The sequence below is a fragment of the Strigops habroptila genome, chromosome 23 (genome assembly GCF_004027225.2).
Source record: "Strigops habroptila isolate Jane chromosome 23, bStrHab1.2.pri, whole genome shotgun sequence".
NCBI lineage: Eukaryota > Metazoa > Chordata > Aves > Psittaciformes > Psittacidae > Strigops > Strigops habroptila.
The window spans coordinates 1683088-1692940 of record NC_044299.2 but is presented as its reverse complement, the minus strand read 5'-3'; the positions used below and the strand labels follow the sequence as shown (position 1 = coordinate 1692940).

At 47.2% G+C, this 9853-nt stretch overlaps 1 pseudogene; it reads left to right on the top strand.

Moving 5' to 3' along the window:
- Nucleotides 1–334: 334 nt before the first annotated feature.
- Nucleotides 335–4876, top strand: LOC115618600 (annotated as a pseudogene).
- The last annotated feature ends 4977 nt before the right edge of the window (nt 4877–9853 follow it).

Sequence of the window (9853 nt, the reverse complement as noted above, 5' to 3'; positions counted from 1 at the left end):
CCAGAGGATTTAGAAGCCTCTAGGAGCTCCCCAGAGGCTCCCCCAGAACGGTCTTCAACTGTCCTAGTTTTCTCATCTCTCCTGCCAGTCACAAGCAATGGCAACGGATGCATTAGGAAAATCTTGCCTGATGCATTAGGAAAATCTTGCCTCAGTCTTTAAAAGTCACACCAGCCATCCTCAGGGTACTCAGTTCCCTGAGCTGGATGGCAGAAATGGGGAGCTGATTGAAGTCCCCATAATTCAGGGAGAAATGTTTAGTCACCTCCTGCTCCACTTAGATCTATACAAGTCTATGGGGCCGGATGGGTTACATGCAACAGTGCTGAAGGAGATGGCAGAGGAGTTTGCTAAGCCACTCTCCATCTGTCAGCAGCCCTGGTCTAGTGGGCAGGTCCCCAAGGACTGGAGGTTGGCCAATGTGATGCCTCTCTATAAACAGGGCAGGAAGGAAGACCCTGGGAACTACAGGTCTGTCACCCTGAGCCCAGTGCCCGCAAAGGTCATGGAGCAGATGATCCTAAGCAAGATCATAAAGCATGTGCGGAAAAACGGAGGGATCAGGCCAGTTAGCATGGGTTCATGAAGGGCAGGTCCTGCTTGACCAGCCTGATCTCATCCAGCGATAAGGTTGATGAGGGAAAGGCTGTGGACGTTGTGTATCTGGGCTTTAGTAAAGCATTTGACACAGCATTCTCCTGGAGAAAGTGGCTGCTCATGGCCTGGATAGGAGGATTCTTTGCTGGGTTGGAAACTGGCTGGATGGCCGAGCCTGAAGAGTGGTAGCAAATGGCATCACATCTAGTTGGCGACCGGTCACTAGTGGTGTCCCTCAGGGCTCGGTGTTACGGCCAGTGTTGTTCAATATCTTCACTGATGAGCTGGATGAGGGGCTCGAGGGCACCCTCAGTACATTTGCAGATGACACCAGGTTGGCTGGGAGTGTTGATGTGCTGAAGGACAGGAAGGCTCTGCAGGGGGATCTGGACAGCCTAGATTGATGGGCTGTGGCCAATGGTATGAGGTCAGTGTTCTTGGACCTCAGAAGTAAATACCAGGACATAGAACCACCATGTTTAGCTCCAGGAAAGTACTGAAAGGGCACTTAGTGGAGCCCCGGAAGCAGCCAGGCTGCCTGTGCTGAGGCTGACGCATCATGGCGATCCGCCCTCGCTTTGCCACCTAAAACTCCACCCGCATACTGCCTCTTCTCTCTGGTGCCCGCTCTCGGGCGTCCTGGAGCACAGCTCACAGAGGGCGAATGTGCAGCCCCTGCTCCCACAGCCAAGGAGCCAGGACAGAAAGCTGGTGCTGAGCATCTTCTACACACACAGAGCTCTGCAACGGTGCCACCGGCATTGCTCTCGCTCCTGGCTTTCCCACCTAACACTCCATCTGCGTACTGCCTCCCTGGTGCCTGCTCTCAGGCATCCTGGAATACGGATGTAGCTCTGGAGAAAGCCGGGATCTCAGACCATGAGGTGGGGTGTCACAAAGGGCTGTCAAGAAACCACAGGCTCCCATTCCAAGAAGATCCACCTGGACTCCACAACCAGTAAGACTGTAAGCCGGGATCTTGCTTTCCAACAGGCCTTGTTTTATCTGAATTTTGTTTGATTGCAGAAAGCAAAGAGAATACATAGCTTTCCCTAGGCTTCCTTTTTGGCTTTGAGAGACAGAGAACTCCTATAGAACCCCATGGATCCCTGCTATGAATCCCTCCCTGTCCCCCCACATGGCCCCATGGCCCTATAGATCCCCCCAGGGGAAGCCTCCCAGCCCTGTAACTATTCATGTGAAACCAAACATCAGAACGCTAAGAAGACAGAAACAATAGCCGTCACAGAAAAGATTAACCAGTGGCCAAGCACCTTCTCTTGGTTAACCAGGAGACACTTCTAATGAAACTCCTGGCTTTTTAAGAGAATAACCATGCCGCTGTACCTGGATTTTGTATTTGTTTTATTGCCACTAGAGGGGGGAGGCAGCTCATCAGACAACGGCACTCCTACCACTGACCAGAGAACAAACTTCTCCAGCGTGGTCACAGTAGAAGAGCCTTTATTAGGGACTTTAAGGCCTCCCTTCCCTATATTAGGCTCACTTGGGGCAGAGCAATTAAACGCTATTAAATGCATTTAAATGCAATTAAATGCTAGTAGCTAATCTTCACTAATCTCCACTGCAACCGAGTCCTCTGACAAAGCACCAGTGACTGCAAAGCTGACCAAGTTTTACAGAATGCATTTAGCACAGTTGGTGACTCCAGCTCACGGAGTTGTAAGACCAAGCCATATCCTGTAGGCAGCGATTACTGAGTTAATAGATTGCTTTATCTCTGTTCATGCTTTCCCATCCAAAGATCTGAAGAGAACTAAAAACAAGCAAGTTTCATTCACTGCAAAGGAGCCCATACCCACATACAAAGTAAGACTGAAAACTGCTTTTGCAGAGAGAGCAGAGAGCAAGCAGCTGACTAGCTCATCCAGCTACTTACAAAGGGGTGCTAAATTAACTCTTAAACAAAGTTTAACAAATGTGTTTGAACTGAAATGTTAATTCAAACTCCTACAGCAAGTCCAGAAGTTCAATTCCCTTCAGCTCACTAAAAACAACACACGGTTGCTTTAAAGAGATATGACTTGTAACCTGAAACGGCTGAACACCGAATTAGGGCTTCCTAATACATTTTGCCAGTGGTTATGTCCAAAGCTGTACTGGCCACTTTATCTCTCTTATGCAACAAGGCTGGCAGTTCCTCTTCTACGAGGGCCGGGACGCTACGGCAACTGTTTGGAATGCAGTCCTGCTTTTCCCTTCCTCGCCTGTGACCAGGCTTTAAATCAGCTTCAGAGAAAAGTCTACCACACCAATCCAAGGAGCTGAATATACTTCAAGAAGAACACAGCGAGTACACGAATGCAGCTCCGTCTGAATCTCAAGGTTCTAAACCACTGAAAACTAGTTTTGCTCATACGGATCCTCTGCCCCACGCTGGAAATGAGAGAGGCCCACCATCCCCCTTCCTCCGTGCCTGCCTCACACTGCTTGCCCATGCCCATCTACATACTATCATTCTGGGCATATGGAGCCGTTCTGTAGGAAAGTATTTTTTCCTTTCTTCTTAGAGAAGTTACACTGCACTTCAGGAGAGGAAAACAAAGAAGCCAAAGCAGGAGCTATTTTCGTAATCTCCCTGACTTCGGAAGCCCCTTCAGGAAGCTGAAGCTGCTGGAGATCGGGACCGGCTGCGGTGCTAACTTCCAGTTCTACCCACCAGGCTGCAAAATCACCTGCACCGACATTCAACCCCAACTTCCAGCAAAAGCCTTTTGAGAAGCCATGAACAAGAAACCAACACATTTCCTACGAGCAGTTCTCTCGTAGCTGGCAGGAGAAGACCTGCACCAGGTGCCCAGTGGGTTCCCTGGATGCTGTCATCTGCACCCTTGTCCTCTGCTCTGTGCACAATGTGAACGGCACCCCTGAAGGAAGCACTGCGAGTGCTCAGACCAGTGAGTAGCTGAATAAAAGTCTTATTTACCTTTATCATCTATTACAGAGGCACTGCACCAAGAGAAAAGGTGGGGGGGGGAAGGGAAGAAATGCAGTTTTTGAGCTGGTACAAAGCACTAACACATACTGGTCAGCCTGTCCTAGTCTTAAAAGTAAAACCCTAAAAAGAAAGTTCTGGTAATTAGAACTGCTGCTAATTTTGTAAGTAATTGCAGTAATTATAGTATATGATTTAAAGCAGAACTGGTTCCTGTGGTGGTGTCCCATACATACCACATTTTGGGGTGGGGAAGCTCTCTGAATAAGACTGAAAGTCTGCATTTTAAATAAACTGCTTAGTCTCTTAAAAGTGGGGTGATCTACCTCCATGTCTAATTAAATGTCTTTATTTCCCTGTAGTATACAAACCAAGCTAAAGATTTTTAATAAGCTGTTTTGTCAGGGTATATTTACAATAGACTTTCAGCCTTTAAAAAGGCATTTTCAGACATCCTCTGGGTTCTCAGAAACTGGTGAGTTTGAGTAGGATTTATACATTTCCCTTAGTTTCCTCCGAAAAAAAATCACATGCTATCAACTGTAATTGAACCAGAAAGACAACAAACTATTGCTATAGTAAAGAAGAGATCAAAAAAGTACATCCTCCACGTGTTTTTAATAGGCATTTTGAATCTCTGTGGTTTCCTCCTTACATTATCCCAACTAACCACCGCAAAGGCAAAAAGTGGGCAGGGAAGGGCTGGGAGAAGAGGGAGTAAGGCTGGTTTGTACTTGAGAGGAGGTGGGACTGAGGGAGGCCAGTTTGGCACAAGGCGACATTTTCTACTGAGGCGACTTTGTTTTCCCCAGGGAGGAGCTTTCTATTTCTTAGAGCACGTGGCCGCTGATCATTCCAGCTGGAAGTATTTTTGGCAGCAGATCTGCTATCCGACTTGGAAACTCATCTTTGATGGATGCTGCCTAACAAGGGAGCTATGGAAGAATCTTGAAGAGGCCAACTTCTCAGAGCTGCACCTACAGCACATCAGCATCAATCTTCCCTGGACTCCCATTCAGCCTCACATCATTGGCTATGCTGTGAAGTAACTCAGTGCCCTGCCAGTCCTTCTCCTCTGCACCCACAGAACTTCCTAGAATCAACACAGCACAGGCTAATCCCAACATCCCATTCAGGGAGCACAGCGAAGGATTGTCAGGAAAACTTCTTTTTGTTAATGGAGTTGCTCCTGAGGCAGAGTGAGGTTTAAAACTTTATTTGAATAAAGGGCGATCCCCACCAGGCACACCTTGTCCAAGGATTCTCAATCTGGTGCTGTAATAAAGAACACCTGCTTAATAATATCAAAATTGGCAGTATTAATTGTTTCAGACAGAGTCTTCTTTTGTTACACAAGGACTTTATATTCATTTTCCGACTGACGCCTCAAATGAGAGGGTCAGTTCCAAACATCTTTGAAGCCCTCACGCTGCTGCCTGTGCCTCACCAGACCCCAGCCCACGGAGACCCAGCAGACCCTCCTCCCAGGAGGAGACAGCAGGAGAATGCCACGGCAGGAAAAGCGTTAAGGGAACTCCTGCCTACGGCTGCTTAACTCTGGGTAACTGATTCCTTCAGGTGCTCCCCACGCTGGCAAGCACCCAGGCGCCATGGCCGCGGGCTCAGCCGCCTCCCCTCTCCCGCTGTTCCCTCACAGCCGCGGCTGTGAATGCGCAGCCAATGCAAACCCTGGGCACGGAGCGGCCGCCCAGCTACAGGCACTTATTTACTGCAGCCGGCCGGGAGGGAAGGGAGAGCGCACACGCTGCCTGCCCGGCTAAGTTTCCGAAGCCGCTCGGGCTCTCGGCTGCCTGCCCGGGAACCGGCCCCAGCGCTTCCCGCCGCCGCCGCCTTGAACGCTGCGTGTTCCATGATACGCGCTCGGGAAGTTTCTTTGAGCGGCACCATCGCCACAGCGACCGTTGTTGGCGCCCCCGCGTGCCGCGCCAGCCCCGCCTCCATTTTGTGCCCCTCGACAGAGGATGCGGCGGGAGCTGCCTGCGGCCGCCCTGGTGCTGCTGCTGCTGCCGCTAACGGTCGGTGCCGTGCCCGTGCTGATGGCACCGGGGGCTGCACCGGACGATGCCGCGGCTGCGCCCGGACGGTACCGCGGCTGCAGCGGAGCAGCGGGTGTGGGGCGGGCAGTTGAAGGAGCTGAGAGGGTGGGGAAGAGAGAGGGGCTGTGGTGGCTCCCCACGGGCACGCGGGAAAAGCCTCATTTGCACCTCAAGAGGTGAATTCATAAAGCAGCGGCGGCTGGAACCTGCTTACCCTCAGGGTACACAATAAATACATACACAAGAAATCACAGAGTCCTAGAAGGGTTTGGGTGGGAAGGGACCTTCAGAGCTCATCTAGTCCAACCCCCCTGCAGTGGACAGGGACATCTTCAACTTGATCAGGTTTGCCATGAGCAGGAACATCTTGCCCCGAGTAGTCCAGGTTGCCAATACATGACTAACCATCGAAATACAAGCATTTAATACAACCTAAGGAAACAGTCCCAGAATCCCCGGAAGCTGGGCTCCAGCTGCAAACATCTACAGTGCTGCAGCAAGTAACTGTAGATTAAACAGCAGCCACAACCAACCAAATAAACCCACAAAAAAACCCAAAGCACCACCAAACCCTTAAAATGCTGTTAGTGCACTGAAAGCTGTTTTTCAGTTTGAACGATGTAACTGCCTCAATTCTGCTTTGCAGAGTGCGGACAACGGCCGCTCACAGGAGGCACCTCGGGATCCCGGATCATAGGTGGACATGATGCTCCGTCGGAGCGTGGCCGTGGTTGGTGAGCCTCCAGGTTCACGGGTGGCGGCCAATTCTCACACGTTTGTGGAGGAGTTTTAGTTAATAAGAATTCGGTACTTACCGCTGGCCACTGCGTTACAGGGAGGAAGTATGTGTTCATGTTGACACCTCTTTTTATTAACTCTGAGGAGGACGTAGTAGTGTAGCAAAGCATCACCTGAATGAAAGGCAAATCGAAGGTGTTCTGAGCTCTCATAGTGCAGAGCTAATGTGCAAAGCTAAACGATGCTGTGCCCATATGAGGGACTGGTTGTGCCTCCAAGGACCAAGACTGTTTGTCACCTCCGCTGCAATGGTCCTGTGCGGTGACGGCTGCAAGCCAGCAGGGGATGCAAAGTTATGTTTTTATAAGTCAAGACCAAGAAGTCTTAGATATGCACTTCTGGCTTGGCCCAGGACAACTCCGGTATTTCAAATGAAGGGTTGTTTGGCTTTCGATGTGACATTTTTGTTAGTTGGGGGCTTTTTTTCATGGCGCTCTTCATTTTTCTGCTTAGTAGATTTTTCATAAACTAATAAAGCTCCCTGCAAAAAGGAAAATGTTGCAGTATTTAGAGATTGGCTTTAACACTATTTCCATGTTTTTCTCTTTAACCGACATTTGGCACTTGACCACTTTTATTTTTTGGACAATGTGGTATAACTTCTCAGAACAGGCCTTTTAATTGTAGTTGGAGCAGTTTTGCTGCATTTCAGCTCTCACCACTGTTGTCTTTTGTGTAGTCCTTAACACAGATGCATAATCTGCACACTAGTTCAGGCAGGTTCATCCTGTGTTGACGTAACCATGACCTGAGGGAAACTGAACTGTAAATAAATACCTGAACGTTGGAAATGGTGTAAATTATCAGGACTTTGCTAGATCAGCTCCTTGTTCCTTTTAAGGCACTTTTGCAAACATTAATTTAGAGATGGGTTATAATTTAGATTTTTTATCTTACACTCTAGAGCATTTTGGAGGTTAATCTGAATTTTGTAGCCTGCATGTTGCTCATCGCAGGCCAGGTTCAAGTCCCGCTTAGTAAAGATTCTTTTCAACATACTTGAATAGAAATTAGGCGTGAGTGACTCTGGCCCTATGTCTAAATTTAATATTAAGTTGATATTCATTATTTGTAACTTCTAGTTATTGAATTTCCCAAATCTAGGTACAAGCGCGGTCTTTATAAGCGTTGTGGCTATAAGCTTACTTCCTTTCTGCAAAATAAATCCATGTTTTTATCTTTTTCAAAACAATCTCTCCTGTGTGGCCTCTGCTGAGATGGGGTGGGAAGCAAAACCTGAGCATCTGCTTAAATCATCAATCTGAATTTGCCTTAACAGCCATAACCAGCATCAGGCAAACTGAGTGTTCAGACTACAAAGAAGGGTGATTAGCCACATTTGTTCCAGATCATATTTACTGCAGAATTTTCAGTGTATATTCCTGAAGGTGCATAAGCCAACAGTAAACTAATCAGTTAAATGACATCAAGAAATATATTTACTTGAACTTAATCGCAAAAAATACATTAATTCTCCCCTAGGGACCCATATACCTGGAGGGCTGTTTTGGGTGTGCATAACCTTCGGAAACACAGTGGACACACAACCAGAAGATACATTAGAAGCATCACTGTGCACCCAGAATTCAAGAGAGACACGTTCGAAAATGATATTGCCTTGTTTGAACTCAATTCCGCGGTACGCTACAGCATCTACGTTCAGCCCATCTGCTTACCTTCTGCACACCTTTACCCACACACCACCAACGGAACCCAATGCTTCATTACTGGCTGGGGACGTACAACAGAAAAAGGTATCGACATGCTTTGTGGTGTTGATCAGGTTCTGAGCTACACATTTCACACCAGGGGCCAGTGTCTCAAGCTCACTGAGAGAGAACTGAATTTGTTCGGGTTATAGGCTTACCACACAACATCACTAAATCCTTCTGCAGTCGAGTATCTGCTGTCAGGGTTGTTTTCCATTTCGAGCAGATTAGATCTACCAAAGGCACATATTCCTTAGCCTTTCTTCCAAGTACAATATGAAAAAAGGAAAGGGAACTAGCCGGACTTCAGATTCATGGTTCAGCTCCTTAGTGCTGCCTGCTAGAAAGAGCTTTTTTATTGAAAAGCAACAACTCTGAAGCCTCTGAGCAAGGCTAGTGAGCAGAGCTGTCAGCACTCATGTTTCTTCCGAGTAAGAATTGCAAAAACTGCATCAAATCTTAAGTCTGCAAATCTTTAACCTACTGAAGTTTCTATCTGTTAGAAGCAGGCACAATCTCTATGTTACACATCTAAACACACACAGAAATGTGCTTAAGCTAGCTAAATGCTAGCTAAGTGCTGAATTCTACTAGCTCGAATTTGCTAGCTAGTAAATTCTTACTAGCTAAAAGCACAGTAAGAATTGCTACCCACAACAGCATGAATATTTTACCTTTCTACATGCTGTCTTCCATTTAAGGTAAAATTTCAGCTGTGTTACAAGAAGCACAAGTGGAAATCATTCCTTCTAATGTCTGTAACAGTTCTGATGCCTACGGAGGGCTGGTTAACGACAACGTGATCTGTGCTGGCTCTCGATGGGGAGGCACCGATACCTGTCAGGTAAGAATGAACATTGTGCCCAACCTGTCACGATGGAAACCCCCACGCCAGAGTCTCAGGGGCATGGTGATGACCAGCATTTGTAGCATAATTAATTAAAATGGCACAAATATGAAGCAGAAAACATGTCAAAGTGCAAAAGAAGCATCAGAGATAAAAGCATGAGATGGTGATTCCTAAGATGACACACATCTCAAAACCACAAAGAATTCAGTGATAGATAACAAAGTAAAAAGATAAAGAACACAAACATACTTAAACAACATGTTTAGGGAGAAAAGCCTTGGAAGGAAAAGGTGGAGGAAGAAAACCAACCAAACTTCAGTTAAAGATACTGAAACTAATGCAGGTGTGGTCTTCTAGTTACGGTGGCGTCACCCGGCATCACCAAATCTTGTCTGCATTGTACTGTCCATGTATTACTGTCGTTATTGCTGTCCAGTTAACTTAGCTGATTAAAAAAGTGGATGTATTACTGACTTTATTCTACATTGTTTCCTGGAAGGAAATATCTTTACTAGTGGGCTTTATTATTTATTTACAGGGAGACAGCGGTGGACCTTTGGCGTGCTATCACCCCCCTACCAACAGATACTACCTCATGGGGATTGCTAGCTTTGGAGTTGGCTGTGGCCGACCACGATTTCCTGGGATCTATGTCCGTTTATCTCAATACAGAAGATGGATAAAATCTGAACTTCAGTTGAATAACAAGGCTGTGAACCCCATAAGCGTTACAGTCACCATCCTTCTGAGCGTGATACCCACAGTACTTGTGTGGAGTCTCTAAAGGGACAAACCACTGTGTCATCACTGTAGAGGTTTGGTCTGCCTGTTAAACCTTTGAGAAGAGAGCTAGCCCCTGTTTCAGAATAAACCTGAGAGCCAAAGG